The sequence below is a fragment of the Rhipicephalus sanguineus genome, chromosome 10, assembly GCF_013339695.2.
Source record: "Rhipicephalus sanguineus isolate Rsan-2018 chromosome 10, BIME_Rsan_1.4, whole genome shotgun sequence".
Classification (NCBI taxonomy): Eukaryota; Metazoa; Arthropoda; class Arachnida; order Ixodida; family Ixodidae; genus Rhipicephalus; species Rhipicephalus sanguineus.
In genome coordinates, this window is record NC_051185.1 from 86,529,713 (window position 1) to 86,547,960 (window position 18,248).

The following is an 18,248-nucleotide window of genomic DNA, read 5'->3' on the forward strand; positions in this document are numbered from 1 at the left end:
CGGCAGGCTACCCATGTCGCTTGCGTTCACCTTTGCCACCTTGGTCAGGGCATCCCTGTATGCCTGCTCGTTCTTATAGCCAGTTATGTTATCGCATGTGGGATGACACAACACGCTGTCCGCAGCGTCGATGGAACGTGCGTTAGAGCGGTCGACGTCCGCATTGCTGTAGTATAGCCGTATGCTGTCAGGGCACTTAGCGGCGGCTTCTTCGCGTGTCGGAAAGCGGCGCTCAATCAATTTGACGTCATACTCGGTCAGCATGAGGCCATCGCCTAGCATAATAAGAAATGAAGAGAACACTGCGTCATTCTGGCGGACCACGGAGACGAGTGGTTGGCAGTCTAGCTTCTTCCAGGGGAGTTCTGCCTTCAGCTCCCTCCCTTGCATTGCATTTCAATGTGTACACAGGGGTCCACTGTTAAAGGGAACATCGGAGCATGTGGCGGCATCTCGGCACCACCACATGCCGTCGACTGCAACGAGATTCGCGCAGACGCAGTGAGCACCGTGCCTGGTGCTCTTTCATCGAGTCAACGGTTCGCTTCGCGACGATTCGCAGCGCGGAAGCAGACGGCAGCGGACGACGAAAGAGCACGACTCACAGCGCGCACTGCGCCTGCGCGAAACTCGTTGCAGCCGCTGGCCGGCGGTGGTGCCGAGCTGCCGCCACACGCTCCGATGTTCCCTTTAACAGTAATAATAATATCTGGGGTTTAACGTTCCAAAACCACGATATGATTATGAGAGACGCCGTAGTGGAGGGCTCCGGAAATTTCGACCACCTGGGGTTCTTTAACGTGCACCTAAAGCTAAGTACACGGGCCTCAAACATTTTCGCCTCCATCAAAAATGCAGCCGCCGCGGCCGGGATTCGATCCCGCGACCTTCGGATCAGCAGTAGAGCGCCATAACCACTAGACCACCGTGGCGGGGTCCCTTTAACAGTGGACCCCTGTGTACGTTCGCGGTTACTCTGTTGATTGAGACTGTGAATCATCTGTGGCCCATACCCGCATGACATGAACTGTGGTATATGAGTATGTGCCACACTTGACTGATGGAATGGATTTATTGACGTACGCGACAGGCGTCTTGCGTTATTCGTGTCATGACGAGTGAATCGTGTTTGTCGTACTCTGATCCCCTGCTATGCCAATTTTGGTATAGTACGATTTATGGTGACGACCAGGAGAGTGCCCCAATGTAGGCGGATAGATAGATAGATAGATAGATAGATAGATAGATAGATAGATAGATAGATAGATAGATAGATAGATAGATAGATAGATAGATAGATAGATAGACAGATAGATAGATAGATAGAAAACGCTCATAGTGCCAAAGGTTCGCTAAGAAATGCTTTGCCTTTAAAACGCATGTTTGACATGAAATGAGTAATGTAATACTTTATGCTAAGTGTTTTCTTCCTGTCTGTTTATATCATGCTGCTGTAAAATTAGCTCCCATCTGACAAATGGTTTCACGTGCATGTTCCACTGGGCCTGCTTTCGTGCGATGGTGTTATATCGCCAGGTTCAAGTATCGTAAACCACAAGTACCAAAATTTATAACAGTATTTCACTGCATTATTCTTGCTCGAATAGCAAGTTCGTGCATTGCTGGGAGTAATCTGTTCCAGACATGTTCAGGAGAAAGTGCTTCTATAATCCTGCATGAGAGAGTTTATTAAACAAAGCTGATTGCCGGAGCCTGTTACGCGTCTTTAGTACCTCTACCAAGGTATATGTAAACTGGTAGCGCAACTTCCGTAGAAGCCCACGTGTCAAGCCGGTGGCTAGTTGTTGCAACAGTCGCCATCTATGCATATTTTTTTTTCTTTCTCTATGATCTATGTGATGAGGGGACAAACAGAATTAAAAAAAAAGAAAAAGATGACGTCACAACCGGAAGCGGAAATGACGTCACGTTTTAACGCGATGGGCGCGAAATTATGAAATTTTTTGACAGGGCGCCGCTTCTTAATTTTTTTTTTATAGCTGCACGTTCTTTTTCTTATCACTATGACGGCTCCAATGGAAGCCTGAAAGATAACGGGAAGACGAAAAAGACAGATTTGCCTGGCGTTAAAGTGTTGCCCTTGCATCCGTAGACAGCGCAGCGTTTCTTCGCGTAGCGTCGCGGACTCATCGTCCCGCAGGGCGACAGAACGCCGGCCGTGCGCTGGCAAAACACAGTCACTGAAACGGTTCCCGATGGCTGCGATGGGCTATATTACCTTCTGCCAAGTACCACGACAAGAAAACAACGCTTATGCGAGGAAATCACCTACGGACGACAGGCACAAACCTACTGCGCAAAAACGAGCGAAGCCATTTGCATCTGAAAATGCGCAAAACCGTTGGCCCATGTTACCAGACTGCCTGCATGTGCCCGCTGTTTCTGATAATAAACGAAAAAAATTGGCCACTCAACCACATACCCAAGATTAAAGTTTGATTAAAGTAATCTATTAATTGAATTCGTGACAAATAAAATGAAAACTAATGAAAATAAACGTTTAATTAATTTTTTGTTTTCATTATTCCTCCCCCCCTCACCTAGTAGCGCTTTAATCGTCACGCGGGTGTTGATGTTTGTCGCAATAGGTTTCCGACCACTTTTCGTTACGACTTTCGCGACCTATTTAGATTGACCTTGCCTCTACTATACGCGATTGCTTTTAGGACGTCGGCTCCATTGACTGTGCTATGATGTGCAGCACCATAGTTAGAGCGGCCCGCGCCAGTGCAGTGAACTGCACATATTTCGTGTTTTAAAGACGATAGTCTTTCTTGGGATACTTAAACGAAGAAATTTTGGTCTGTCTGTCTTTCTGTTTGTCGGCACGTCACTCGATTCAGCCTCCCGGCCAAAGTTGAACCACTTGCTTACCGCCCACCCAGCTTGAACTGGTACGGCTGTTCATACTTGTGAACGTTGTCGATCAAAAAGTAAATATTACGCATATCTGAGGCGCAACATCACTAGATAAGTATTAGATGGTGTGTTCCTTTAATAGAAAATATATAGATACGTAATCCTAAAGACCCTAGTTTCTTAAGCTGCGCTGAAAATGCGGATGGGCTGAACACGCGACGCGCCGACGAAAGCCCTCTGCCACGGAGGAAGGGAAGAACCTTCCTCTCCGTGCCCTCTCCACAAGCTCGTTTCCCGACGTAGAGCGTAGAGTTACTGCATACGCTACCTTCAGGTAGCAGAGTTGCGCATCTTTCTTCCAAACACCGCTAGCAACCATGCGTTGCGGAGAAGCTGACGCTGGGGCCAAGTTTTGCATTTCTCGATGGCGCCGCTGCAGCGAAATGGATTGACACTAGTCATTCACATTAAAGTAAATCACCGGTCTTCGACACTCCAAACATGTCGACCGGTGACCCGGTAGGCACGTCGCCTGCAAAAACGGAGTGAGTCTTCGCGACATAGCCATGGTTGCTAGCCAGACCTATGCGCAACACCGCTACCCAAAGGTAGCATATACAGCAACTCTAACGCAGCGCTCCTCTATTGTCTTTCGACGACATTTGCAGCGAAGCACGCAGATACGCGGCCAATTTTTTGAGAAGCGCGTCTTAAATCCTGTCAGCGGGTAGGTTACCCGGGACCCCTCTCTCTGATCAATAATCTTAACTCCTGGCCATGAGGGCCTCGTAGGCAATGAGACAGCGCACGTTGCCGCCCGCTCACTCATTCTCCGGGCCACTGCCTCGCCCACCGATGACCCCGCTGACTCACTTTCACCTACAGCAGAGCCGTTCAGCGCACAACTGGGTACTCGCCGTTATTAGGGGCGAAGCTCCTTGAGCGGCACCCGTTCGTCCCCGTCGTAGTGCGTAACCAATCTTAACGCTAGTACCAGATCTTGACCTCCAAGCTGGTGCCGGTGTGAGATTTCTCCTGTGCGTTGTTGAACAATAAAAAATTCGCAGCGTGCGTGTTAACTAAAAGCCGAATTCTTCTGTCTCTCATTCCCCATTAGCAGCCATTGGCATGTTCCAGTAGGAAACGTTAGGAGAAGTAGAAGTGTAAGTGTTAGCTAAAAGCCGACTTCTTCTGTCTCTCATTCCCATTAGCAGCCATTGTTTACCTCCAAGGTAGTGCCTGGTGAGATTTCTCCTGTGCGTGATTAAACAATAAAACTTTTGTTCAAAACGCCGTTGATTGATGAAACAAACCAACGAAAGACGCCAGATGTTTTGTAAAAGCAAAACGAAAGAACGCCAGATGTTTCTAACGCAAAACGAAAAGACGCCAGCTGCTTAACGAAAGACGCCAGATTTTTCTAAAGCAATGGCTTTCTAAACAATGAAAATTCACAGCGTACATGTAAAATTAAAGTGAGCTGCAAGTCGTCATAACTCATCGAACCTTTAATATAAACGCGCCCGATCTCACGTCGGTGATGATGTACTGGGCAGAATTCACGGAAGATTCACGGTTTACCGATGAACCTCCGCAGCTTCGCCCACTCATCATCATTCACTCCGTGGATATGTTGTGATTTTTACGTGCATGTTCCACTGGGCCTGCTTTCGTGCGATGGTGTTATATCACCAGGTTAACTAAGGCAAACCACAAATGCCAAATTACTGATAATATGTCTTTGCGTTATATTTGCTGGAATAACAGGTGCGTGCATTGCTCGGAGTAACCTGTTCCAGACATGTTCAGGGGAACCTGCTTCCATGATCGTATATGACATTGTTTATTAAACTGAGCTGATTACCAGGGCCTGTTACGTGTCTTTAATACCTCCACTATGCTTGATTGCTTATGGGACGCCGCATCCATTGGCAGTTGTGGTCTCTTGCGGAGTAGATCCTAATGCTTGAAATCGTCTCTATTTCTTGTACGAAATCATTTCTACCATATCGTATGCTTTTACCCTGCTTACCCTTACGAAAATGCATGCAGATGGTCTATAGACTGTCTAAAACTGGGTTTAGATAGTCTATAGACTGTCTAAATTCATTTTTGTAAGAGTAGCAACATGCAGATCCTAATGCTTGAAATTGTCTCTATTTCTTGTACGAAAGCATTTATACCATACGCTATGCTTCTACCCTGCTTAGCAAAATTTCGCTGATTTCGGGAAAGAACGCAAGGCTTCACCTCAATAAGGGGCCGCCGTATGGGATTGGTGAAGTATTGCATCATGATCGTGCCCTCCGAGATTAGCTCCGGCAAAGCACCGTTGCTTCGGCAATCGCATTTGGCGCGTTTCAAGGGGAATCGTAATAGTATCAACGCTAGGTGGTGGTCTTAGCCCAAGCCTCGCTGATGGCATCCATCTATACTAAAAATAGCTCTGCGACGTTTGCGTGCCTTTCACACCGTGTTTCCTGCTCGTCCTGTGACAAATCATGGCAAGGAAACAGGGAAGACACGACGTGCTTTGCGTTTCCCTTCGAGTTTCTAACCCCGCCGGGTGTGATCATTACATTAACTCCTTAACATCTCGTGGGATGGCGGCCTTAGTGGTAGATCAGCTACGGCACATCGATATGTCCGCCTCCTCCGTAACAAAGTGCAAACATTGCTTTTGTGGGCGCCATCTTGGTTCGAACTTTGCAGAGGTGCTATCCTAGACATTATCTAATTCCGCCATGTTGTCATATTCTACCATGTTGCCAGATTGCTTTGTCAAGCGAGGTCGGTTCATAATGTGGCGCTGCAATAGCGATACAACAAAGGAATTCAGAAAAAGAGCGTTCCACACTCGCCGCCATGGCTGCGATCGGCGCTGACTAACACTCCTCGGTTTACATGCTCGTGTATACCCCATAAAGTGGACGGGAGGATGACCGCCGCCGTAGCGCAGTGGTATAGCATCGGACGCGTTATTCGAAGGTCGCACGTTCGGTCGCTGCCAAAGGCAAGTTATCTTCTCGTTCACTTTACTTTCTTCACATTTATATCCAATTGCTACAAATAACGTGTCCTTTACTTTCATTGGCAATATTATGTGTTAGTTCTCATTAAAATTTAAAGCGTTGCTTCTGGAGGTAACTGCACACGCAGAGCACCAGACCGGCACCGAAGAGTAGCCTAAATCTACGGCTGCGTTTTGCACGACGAATAGCTTATGCCTTCAACCTTCGGAGCAAGAAAAAGCAGCTGCCTAGGCTGAGCATCGAGGTTTTCTAGCTACGGAGCATAGCACGTACGTTTCACCCGGGCATAGATAGATAGATAGATAGATAGATAGATAGATAGATAGATAGATAGATAGATAGATAGATAGATAGATAGATAGATAGATAGATAGATAGATAGATAGATAGATAGATAGATAGATAGATAGATAGATAGATAGATAGATAGATCCCCTTCTCTCTCCTCTCCTACGCTGCACCCCTCTCGCCCACTTGTCGACCGCGTTCCCCGCTCGCCCTGTGAGAATTAACGGCCAGGCTAGATGGAAGATACGACGCGCGTAGCGTTCCTCTTCGCGTTCCACGACGCGAGGTCGTAGCATGCCCAACGAACGCCAACGGAACGCGATCGTGCAAGTGCTCCGGCTTCGCATCGGCTCATGGTCCCCTTTAGCGGGAGATGGTGTAATTTTTGAGAAGCGCTTCTTAAATTCTGTCCGCGGGTAGGTTACCCGGGACCCCTCTCTCTCCTCAATAATCTGGACTCCTGGCCATCAGAGCCTCGTAGGCAATGAGGCAGCGCACACTGCTGCCCACGCACTCATTATCCGGGCCACTGCCTCGCCCACCGATGAGCCCTCTGACTCACTTTCACCTACAGCAGAGCCGTTCAGCGCACAACCGGGTACTCGCCGTTACATCTCGTTTACGGACGTTCACCTACTTTTTAGGGGCGAAGCTACTTATGCCGCGGGTCTGTCCACACTCCGTGGGTTTGTAGCATTGTAGTAGCCGCCTCTAGCTCGTGAGAAGCGTGCGTTCTGGTATGCAGTAGAATAAGAAGACGACGTTGACGAGTGAGACTCTCGTGCGTGTTCACCTGCGGGGCATTCTTTCTTCTTTACTGCGCGCGTTCTGGTATGCAGTAGAAAAATAAGACGACGTTGACGAGTAACGGAGGGCACGGAAGGCGGCGTCGCGCGCTCGCAGACAGAATGCTGAGGTGAGAGCCCGCGAGGCCGAAGCTGCACGTCGACGCCGCGAAGCAGATTCCGCCGTTCCAGCCCGCGAAGCCGAAGCTGCTCGACAAGCTGCACGGCTGCGGCGAGAAGACCCTGCCATTCGAGCCCGCGAGGCCGAAGCTGCACGGCCGCGGCGCGAATCGGATCTTCAAAATGTGAAGGACCGTGAAGCGGCGAGAAAGCGCGCGTGCCGGCAGGCACAGCCCGAGGCTGTGCGAGCACGTAAAGTGGCTGCAAAACGCATCAGGCGGGCTGTGCCCGAAGGCGCCGACGCGCGCTTCCAGCGGGACTTCCTTGATAAAAGTTTCGGCCGTGGTTGCGGTGTGTGCAACAGATTGTGGTTGTCAAACAATATAGCCACAATATCTTCCATCAAGAAGGACCACGCTTGCGCCAATGCCATCGCCGTGCTGCAGCACGAGTTCGCTTCGCCCCACTCATCATCATTCACGACGTGGATATGCTGTGATTTTTTTCCTCGACGTTTCTTCCTTCAAATTCAATGGTAATTCAAGCCGTCTTCTTGCCAAGAATATATTTCGCGGCTTTCGTAGTGTCGCTAGCGTGGTAGCATGAACACCGAACCCACGCAGCAAGACAGGAAGATAGTTTACGACGCATCCCATCACGTTGTCTCCTTCCGACCGGGTGACAAGGTGCTGCTTTTGACATCAATTCGCACACCTCGTCTGTGTGACAAGTTCCATCGGTCCATACAAAATTTTGGAGCAGACTTCGCCTATAAACTATAGCGTGACACCACTTCTCACCTCATCTGACCGCCGTTACCGCTGTACCGTGATTGTTCACGCGTCTCTCACATGAGGCACTTCGCGCGACGTTCCTCGTCGCCTTGACTTGAAGCAGCCAGGCTTACCGGTTCCACTTGAGGTGATTTGGTATAGGGAACTATTATGCGGTTCTTCATCATGTCTGTGTTATTGTGATAATCAACACCCGTTTCTCTATCATCATCATCATTTTCGTCCTTTCATCATCGCGGCCGTGGCGCTTGTTCGCTCCAGCGTTCGCGGTCAAATAGACGGCGTTCCAACCGAGACGTCATAACACTTACATGCGCAGGCATTTCTATGCAGACTCAACGAGACAGCTGACCGTACTTCTATCTGTGCATATGCCGCATAACGCGGTCATTGCAATAAAAAATTATATTTTATTAATTCTTGCCATCATGGGGTTCAATCCCGGGCACATAAAGTCCGAACGTGATTGTCTTAACAACGGGGCTACACGGTAATGATTGCCCAAGAATGAATTTATTAAGTATATGATTGTGTTGTGCGCGATACAAAAAAAAAAAAAACAAAATCCAGTGCACCTAATATGGGCGCTTCATTAAAATATTCGTGCTGGTGGAAAAAAGGCTTGTCAAGGACACCGGGTGAAGTCGACATCAAGAATAGCATGTTTCAGGAAAATTCCGACATTGAGAAAATTAAATTCATATCACGCGTTTCAATGGTCGCTTGATCGTCCTTTCGTTGGGCCGTTCTAGCGGCTGACGAATGAGAGACGCCATGCCGAGGCCGTCCGAAAACAGCGTTCCAGGAACGGCTGCTGCCTACAATGAAATTCAACGCTGATGCATTGCTTAGACCTCTCCCGTAGGAGATTCGGCGTGGGGTCTTTTAAGGCGAAAGCCTTAGATGCCTCATCAAACGCGAAAATTGACCGGCATCCCACGTCGGCTTCTCCCGACGAGTGTTGCAAAAATCATCATCACGGGACGTGACGTTATGTCACGTGATCGTGACGTTATAGATCGCCAAATGTGTGACGTCACCCTAATGTAAGGCAACGTGACGTCACATTGTGCTGCCATCACTTGACAGCCTTGCTTGGTGAACGGTAGGCAGATCACGCAGGCAGTGCAAAGCGAGCCGAGGAGCCTCCGATCCTGGAGCCAGTGAACACACCACGTTATGTGCAGAAAGCTTTTAGTGGGCGTCGGGGCAGGATCAACACATCGTATGAGAAGCAAAATATGGCTTTCGCCTTTGAGTTGTCTTTGGTGAATGCATAAGGGACTGTGTGAGTTTTCTTCTTCCATGGGGATGCCTTACAACATTAAGAAATTCTGTGCAGCTCTCCCGAGTAGGACTAAGGGCGGAAGAAGAAACAAGAACAGGGCCTGTTCTCATTCTCTATTCCTTCATTTGACTTACTCGTGGGTGCTGCCCGATTTTGTCGTTTATACCAACCAACTAGCTCATTTTACCGTCTTAGTACACGCTAGGCTAAAGTTGGCTTTCTGCTCAAAATTGGTTTCACGGGCATGCTTCGCTTAGCCTACCTTCGTGCGACGCTGTCGCATCGTCAGATATATGTAATATGGACCACAAATGCAAAAATTTGCAATATTATGCCTTTGCATTACACAAGCTAGAATAGCAAGTATGTGCATTCCTCGGAGCACGCTACTCTACCAATATTCATGGTAGAGTGCTTTCGTAACCGTGCGTGACAGAGCTCATTTAAGAAAGCGAATGGCCAGATATTGTGATACGTCTGTAATACTCCTACTATGCACGATTGCTGGTGGAACATTGGCTCCGTCCACAATGGAACCCGATCTTTTCCAAGCTACTTAGAACTATAATACCTCGACACCCGAGTAAGTGGGCTGCCACGCGGCGATATATAAAGTCATAAACGAAAATTACTGGTGCAAACAAATGAGTACTCTCGCCGAAGAGGTGCCGTGGTTATCATATATTAAAAGGTTAATAATCCTTTATAACAATTATCATGTTGTCATTTACAAGAGCAAGAGTATTCCTTATTTTTTTCGCGATACAATTCGACTTGTTTTAACACGAAAGTGTTTTATGCCGGGGTCCACCAAGACCTCAGTGACGTATTGCCGTCACGGAAATGACATTGAAAAAATTTACACCATGACAAAGAAAAAGTTCCGTCAACGCGAATCGAACCTACGACCGCTCGGTCCGCAACAACAGATGCCGGGCATGCTATCCACTGCGCCATGGTCAAAGACTCTTGAGGCTTTACAAATACGCCTTTCATATCTACCACTCTCCCGGTCGGCGGGGTGGTGTTGCCCACTGGGAGCGGTAAAGTAAAGTAATTCGTCATTACTGTGGACTCCGCGATTAGCACCTGCAACGCGTTACACGTCTGTCCGATTCGGTGCGTTTTCAATAGAAGTTCAATTTGGTCAATGCCTTAACACACCGCGAGGTGGCGATCTTAGCCGAAGTGTCGTGAAAGCGTCGGCGTCGCTCTTAGCGTCACGCTAATCCAAACCAAAAATAGCTGTGCGAATCGCGCCTGCCGCACCTGGCTGTAACACCGCGTTCCCCGCTCACGCGCTCGCCCCGAGAAAAATTCCGGCCGGGCTACCGGGGCGGCACGACGCGCTTTGCGTTTTAACATGCCGCGGGATGGCGACCAAGTTCTGCGTCCAATATGCGACAAACCAAAAGTGTTTGTTTTATCATTTAACATGGACGTTAGTCGTCGGGATGGAGATGTACCACCAATAATCAAAGTGGGTGCATGCTCGTTAAACGGTGCTATAGCTGCCAGACATCAGTCTACACTGTGCAAACTCTCTTATACCAATGTACAGTAAACATTCAGTTACTTCTGTAAGGGCGCGCTTTATTTCCTGTTACTCCGATTCCGATGACGGAGGGATCAACCATCTTTTTTACTGAAATGTTTGAGTACTCTCGTTGCCAACTACACTGTGAAAGGCGTTACCGGCCATACCGGGCCATGTGCTCCGCTATCTATCTATCTATCTATCTATCTATCTATCTATCTATCTATCTATCTATCTATCTATCTATCTATCTATCTATCTATCTATCTATCTATCTATCTATCTATCTATCTATTCGCCTACGTGTGGGCGCTCTCGTGGTCGTTTTCTTGATAATTAGCAGGGCGTTTAAGCGAACACTTTCAAAAATATGTAAAGGTAGGTTTTTAGAAAAAAAATAGGAATTCTCATAACGAGTGAGTTGCCAGGTTCGGCGGACGCTAGCAGTTTTGAGAAACATGCGAAGCACATAGTGAGGTAAGGGATATTTTCTAAAAAACATTTTAATTAGCGAAGTTTGGCACTTATTGCCCATGGCATGATTGAAGCCAAGGAGACGATCATGTGGTATCAGTTTATGAAGTAAACAAAACGTCATTTTGTGAAGCCCCGCAGTCCGCGAAAGTCAAGTATCTTTTTCCGCATCAAACCGAAATGCGGCGCACATGCGCGCTGGAAATGTAGTGAAAACGCAGCGTTCGCTGATGGCGCGTTGCAGTGATTGTAGCACCAAATTAGAAATGCGATGTTTCCCAGGTTAGAGAGCATCAACGCTTAGCTTCGACAACGGCTGACGTTATCTTGCCTTCCGTTCATGGGCGCATGCAAGAGGCCAGTCATCGCCTACTGCAGTGACGCTCGTTTTGGGAGCCCTGCTAGCTGTCGACGACAGTATTGTCTTCATTTTCTTTGTCTAGGCCATTCCTGACGTGGCTACCAGACGCGCTGGATGTGAGACGTCACCATCCGTTTATTTTTCTGTTAATATAATTCGCTGTTTGTTCACAATCATCGCGTGTTAGGAAACACATCAAACAATAAGGGGCTTGTTCGTGCAGCAAGCAGGTCTTTCGCGGCAGTGGCTACATGTTGCTAGTGGTTCTTGTGGCGCTGGCTTTTCTGCAATATTAACGACGCCGCGCGAATATTCCGATAATGACCACGTCAGCAAAGCTCCAGCATTGCGTTCCCGAGAATGTGGACATTGTGCTGGCTTATCTAAGCGCGCGAGAGGATGCGGAGTTGGCACCCACACTGCGTGCTACCCAAGATCGTCGCGGTCCTGTGCCTGCTAGCCCTACATTTGTGTCGCTGCCTTATTGAATTACGACCATTAAATGAGTCTATGCGCAGACATGCAAGCGACCACCCGTTGTAGCCAATAATCTTGCCATCGATGTGCTGGCCTACGTCGCTGTGAGGCCGGAAGCAAGCACCAAGAAAATTTCCAACGCATATGGACCGACCCAACCTTCAGCTTGGAGGTCACGTTTAAGGCACGGATACCACCGACATCATGCGTGTCTTCCCGAAGAGCTGATACCGAGCAGCTTTCAAAAATTGCTTGATTTTTGCAACTTGAGCTTGGTTCAATGAAACGAGGATCCGAAACTTGTCAACCCAATGCTTTGGACCGACGAGGCTCAATATTCGAGGGCCGAGTTTTGTAAGGTTAGCTTACACAAGACACATTATTGGTAGAGCCCGAACACTTACATGCTTCGCGAGCATAAACTCCCGGTAAGGTGATCGGCGAAAGAATGGTGTGGAATTTACAACGGTCGTATTGCTGGTCCTTTCTTCATCGGCGGAAAGCTTACCTAAAAGAAGTACACAGAGTGAGTTTTAAAGGGCGTTGTCTCCAACTTTGCCTCAGAGTTGCCATTGGCAGCGCTGAAAAAAAAAGCGTCCGACGCTCTACCACTTAGCTACGGCGGCGGCCATCCTCCCGTTCACATTATGGAGTATATATAAAGCTAGGAGTATTAGTCAGCGCCGATCGCGCTGACTATTCCAAGGTTGCAGGTTCGGTCGCTGCCGGCGGCACGTTATCATTTCGTCAACTTTAATTTCTTCACGTTTATATCCTAATTGCTACAAATAACGTCCCGTATACTTTCCTTGGCTTTATTGTCTGTTAGTTCTCATTAATATTGTTTCTAACAAAGAAAAACGAGCTCTTAAAAGTCTTCTTCTTTCCTTCATTCATAGCGAGGCATGGTCTCGTTCTGGCAGACTTAATGCCTTCAGGTAGGATACGAGGGATTATTGGTCAGCTTCCGGCTCGTAAAAAGTTCACGTGCTACGTGAAGACAACAGGCACAAAAAAGAGCGTTACACACTCGCCGCCATGGCTGCGATCGGCGCTGACTAACACTCCTAGGTTTAAATGCACATATATACCCCATAAAGTGGACGGGAGGATGACCGCCGCCGTAGCTAGGTGGTAGAGCATCGGACGCCTTATTCGAAGGTCACAGGTTCGGTCCCATCCGGCGGCAAGTTACCTTTTCGTCCACATTTCTTTCTTCACATTTATATTCCAATTATACAAATAACATCTCCTGTACTTTCCTTGGCATTAATGTCTGTTAGTTCTCATTAAAATTTAAAGCGTTGCATCTGGAGGTAACTGCCTAGGCAGAGTACCAGGCCGGCACCGAACAGTAGCTTAAATCTACGGCTGCGTTTCGGACGACGAATAGCCTATGCCTTCAACCTTCGGAGCAAGAAAAAGCATCTGCTTAGGCTGAGCATCGAGGTTTTCTAGTTAGGGAGCATAGCACGTACGTTTCACCCGGGCGTAGGCGGCTCGGTAGATAGATAGATAGATAGATAGATAGATAGATAGATAGATAGATAGATAGATAGATAGATAGATAGATAGATAGATAGATAGATAGATAGATAGATAGAAAGAAACGCTCATAGTGCCAAAGGTTCGCTAAGATATGCTTTGCATCTAAAACGCATGTTTGGCATGAAATGAATAATGTAATGTTTTCTGCTAAGTGTTTCTTTCCTCTTGTGTATGTTGTTGTGTATGACGTGCATGTTCCGCTGGGCCTGATTTCACGCGATGGTGTTATATCGCCAGTTTCAACTAATATAAACCACAAATACCAACATTTATAACAATATGTCATTGCATCGTGCTTGCTGGAATAGCAAGTACGTGCATTGCTCGCAGTAACCTGTTCCAGACATGTGCAGGGGAAAGTGCTTCCATAATCGTGCATGACAGAGTTCAACAAACAAAGCTGATTGCCGGGGCCTCTTACGCGTCTTTAGTATCTCTACTATACACGATTGCTTATAAAACGTCGGCTCCATGGACAGTGCATTAGTGTGAATAACCATAGCTATAGCGGCCCCAGCCAGTGCAGTAAACTGCACACATTTCGTGTTTTTGAGAAGCGCGTCTTCTCGAGACGTTGGCCGCTTGGCTGCAAATCTACGGCGAAACCACGTGGACGCGCCATCCCGTTCCCCTCAATTGACTGCTCAAGCTGACCGAGAGGTGCCTTCCACCATGGCCGCTATTTAAAGCGGCCATGGCTTTTGCGACTGTTAGATGCGAAGTATCTTAAGGCGGAGCTCAATCCGGTGGTGGTGGTGGTGGTGGTGTGCGGCGTGACCACCCTTACTGCGCATACGCATACCCTCTCCACACACCTCCTCTCCCCTTCCCCTCTCCACTTTCTCTCTCCCCTCCCCCTCTCTCATCCCCCTTTCCACTCTTCCTCTGAAACGCGGGCTAGACATGCCGAAATTCTCTCCTGCGCAACGCCGCGATGAGCTCGAGCGCATGCGCGTCTCCTCCCCTTCTCCCTCCTCTCCTACGCTGCCCCCCTCTCGCCCGCCTGTCGACCGCGTTCCCCGCTCGCCCTGTGAGAATTAACGGCCAGGCTAGATGGAAGATACGACGCGCGCAGCGTCCCTCTTCGCGTTCCACGACGCGAGGTCGGTAGCATGCCCAACGAACGCCAACGGAACGCGATCGTGCAAGTGCTCCGGCTTCGCATCGCTTCATGGTCCCCTTTAGCGGGAGATGGTGTATTTTATTTAGCGCTGGAATGCGTGTAGTAATGAATACCGAGAGGAACGCAAAAAGAATTACGAAAATTGGTGCAGCAAAACTGATGTTATTAGTGGTCACAGTTCAAAACTCGAGCAGGCGACGGCAAGAAATGTTCCTTTTCACTTTTTGCATTTCACTCTCTCGCTCACGTCAAAGGCCGTGTCTAATCACCGCGTGCCTCTTCTAGAGATATACCGGAAGTCTCGTCTGATGGTGACCTTCACACTGTGCCTTGTCACCGCTCTTTTTGGCGGTGTTGCAACCATAGCTACGACAAACCACGTGCGTCGCTTAGCAGACGGTCCCATGGTTTGTCGTGTAGTGCACACATTGAGTCCGGATGGTCTTAAGGCACTGATTCCTGTTTCCAACTGATATATTTTCTAAACAACGAACACGGCGCTAGGTGCGCTGTGGAATGGTAATCAAACGATACTCTTCCACGTTTCACCTTTTGTGGCATCGAGCGGCACCGGCCACACCGGCACCTGCGAAACACGCAACGCTCAGTTCGGCACGATGCTGTCAGCGAAAAAAAATTCTAAACGCTTACCTGCCGACGCCTTCCGCGTCATCGGGCGTTAGCGTTTTGTCTGGGCCCATGGAGCCATCCTCGCGTTGCGCGGGGCTCAGCGACGTGGAACTCAACTGCTGGTCACCAAGCTGCATGCCCTCCTCGCCAGTGGCGTCGATGTCTCCCTGCATTGGGTCCCATCTCATGTGGGTATTCAGGGAAATGAGCAAACAGACGCTGTGGCGAAAGAGGTACATCACTCTACCGTCGCTGTCTGCCGTGCTGTGGTCGCCTGAGACTATTCGAGGCTGACCTTGAGGCGGTTGTTGCTACGCTGCCAACCCGACGAACGTGTGTCCAGGCTGGAACCTCCGACGCGGCTGCCTGACAGGGGCCTCTCCAGGAGGGAGCGGTCCCTTCTACTGCGTCTACGCATCGGCTGCTCCTGGCCTGCGGCACGACGTCATCGGCTCGGAAGAGCTTCGTCACCTGCGTGCAGTGCGTGTGGGGCAGACGAAACAATGATCACCTGTTGTTTGTGTGCCCAGCGCTTCAAGCACAACGAGCTGCCTTGCTCGCCGCACTCCGTCGCCAGGGTATTCCCGCGGCTACACAGAGGGACCTCCTTTTCCCTGCACAGCACCACACCCAGGTTTTCAAGGCGGTTCTTCGCTTCCTTGAGGACACTGGACTGGCCAACAGGCTATAGTAGCCGCCCGCCGCGTCTTCGGTCATGGACAGCATTCCTCCTCTGCTTCTCCTCCCTCTTCTCATCTTTATCTCCCTTTCACCTACAGGCGCTGAGCCGTGCTCCCAATTAGGGTTGCAGAAGTTGCGCCTTTTCCTTTCCTCAACCTCTCCTCCTCCTCCTCTCAGCGACGTACTTTAAATTCGCAATGGCGTGCACGACATGCAAGCAATCACTGCTTCGCAAGAGCTCGCGCGCGAGGTCTGTTTGGTCTTCCAGACTCATTTTGTGCACTACACGACAAATCATGGAAGCGCCTGCTAGCTGACGCACAGCTGACGCACGTGGTTTGTCGTAAGCACGGTAACAACGCTGTCAAAAAGAGGGGTAGCAATGTACTGTGTGAAGGCCACCATGAGGTGACATTTCCGGACTGTCTTTATAAGACGCGCGCGGTGATTTGAACCGGCCTTTGACGTCAGCGGGAGAGTGAAATGCGAAAAGAAATGCCCCCCCCCCCCGAAGGGAATCGTGAGGAAATGCGAATGCATTTCTTGCGCCGAGTGTACACGGCGTAGTAATCGCTTCACTCCATTTATATATACGCGCGGCCGAGCGGACGGGTGAGTGGGGCGCAGGGAAGAGAGAGAGCGAACGGCGGGAGAAGCAGCGGCGAAGCACTGCACCTACCCTCTCCTACACTCTCTTCACACACGCTGGAGCTCTGCCGAGCTCCCGCGATGCGAGCGCCCTCACACGCCAGAGCGCGCTCTTCCGCTCCACTCACTCTCCGCTACTCCACCCGCACCACCTGCTCCGGTTGCTAGGGGTGAGGATAAGTGCGCGCGCCCGCAGCTGTTGCTATGGGAGAGGGAGTGAGAGTGGAGAGAGAACTTCTGCCGGCGCGCGGACACCGACAGACGCCTGACATGACCCGACTAAGAAATGCATTCGCATTTAAAACGTTTCTGGTCGTCGTCTGCTTGAGTTTTGAACTTTGAGAACTGATAAATTCACTTTTCGTGCACCAATTTGCATAATTCTTTTTGTGTTCGTCTCGGCATTCATAACTACACGTATTTGTGGTGCTAAATAAGGCAGTCGCAAAAGTGTCGCAGGGCCCCTTTAACAAACCTTGTGAGCGAGATCTTCCGACGTAGCAATGCCCTCCATTGTAAACTGAAAGTGCGTCGCTGAGCCCCGCGCAACGCTAGTATGGCTCCGAGGGGCCTAGACGAAACGCTACCGCCGCATGACGCGGAAGGCGTCGGTTGGTAAGCATTTAGAAATTTCATTTTAAATACGATAGTCTTTTTTGGGATACTTGAACGCAGAAATTTTGGTCTGTCTGTCTGTCTGTCTGTCTGTCTGTCTGTCTGTCTGTCTGTCTGTCTGTCGCTGTTTCTGTCTGTCTGTCACATGATTCAGCCACCCCAGAGAACATCTATACCACTTTAGAGAACGGAAACTAGCTTTGACTGTAATACGGAAATAAGGGTAGCGAGGCGAGATGGCGCTGCAAGTACTATCATCATCATTATACAAACGCATTTTTGCGGCTCGTTCGCTCTGTTGGCGCTACTGCGCTTCTTGCTTGCTGTGGTATTTTATTTTTGTCCTTGCTAAATTGCGGCTCCCGTGTGTATAGTTATCGCCAGGTGTTCAAACTGGCCTCGACTGGGAAAAACAACGTCAATCAAGTCAGGTTTGCGTCGTTTATTGTGAGTGCCCAAGCTCGTGCAAGCAATCTATACAGGTCCAAGCAAAACACGTCACTCATACACATCGAAAGCTTTCAACCGGTACGTGTGTAATGAGTCTCAAAGCTGACAATTACGTGCATGTAACTGATGTCCGAGATTGCTGAATGAACGTTACTCTCATTGTGCTAGGGTGTCCGAGTTTAACAGCGTAGCTTTGGGAGAAGGGTCTTATTCTGCCGCTAGCTATGCGGCGCTTGCCTGGTTGTGTTGATCTTCAAGTGAGTGCATGGTGTGAAATCGGAAACGAAACGTGCACTACGCCGACAGATAGTTGGCGCAGTGAAAGCAATCAAGTTTTGTTAAATTTGTTACGTAAACAATCGCGGATGCGTACGGTTCTGCATCTCCCTCACTCGGCGATGTCACCTTGAACGCGTTACCAATAAGCGATATCGCGTTGTATCTACGGGATATAGGCCCGAATTATTACTTCTTGGCTGGAGGCCATACCATAGATATTTTGTATTCAGGTAATAGG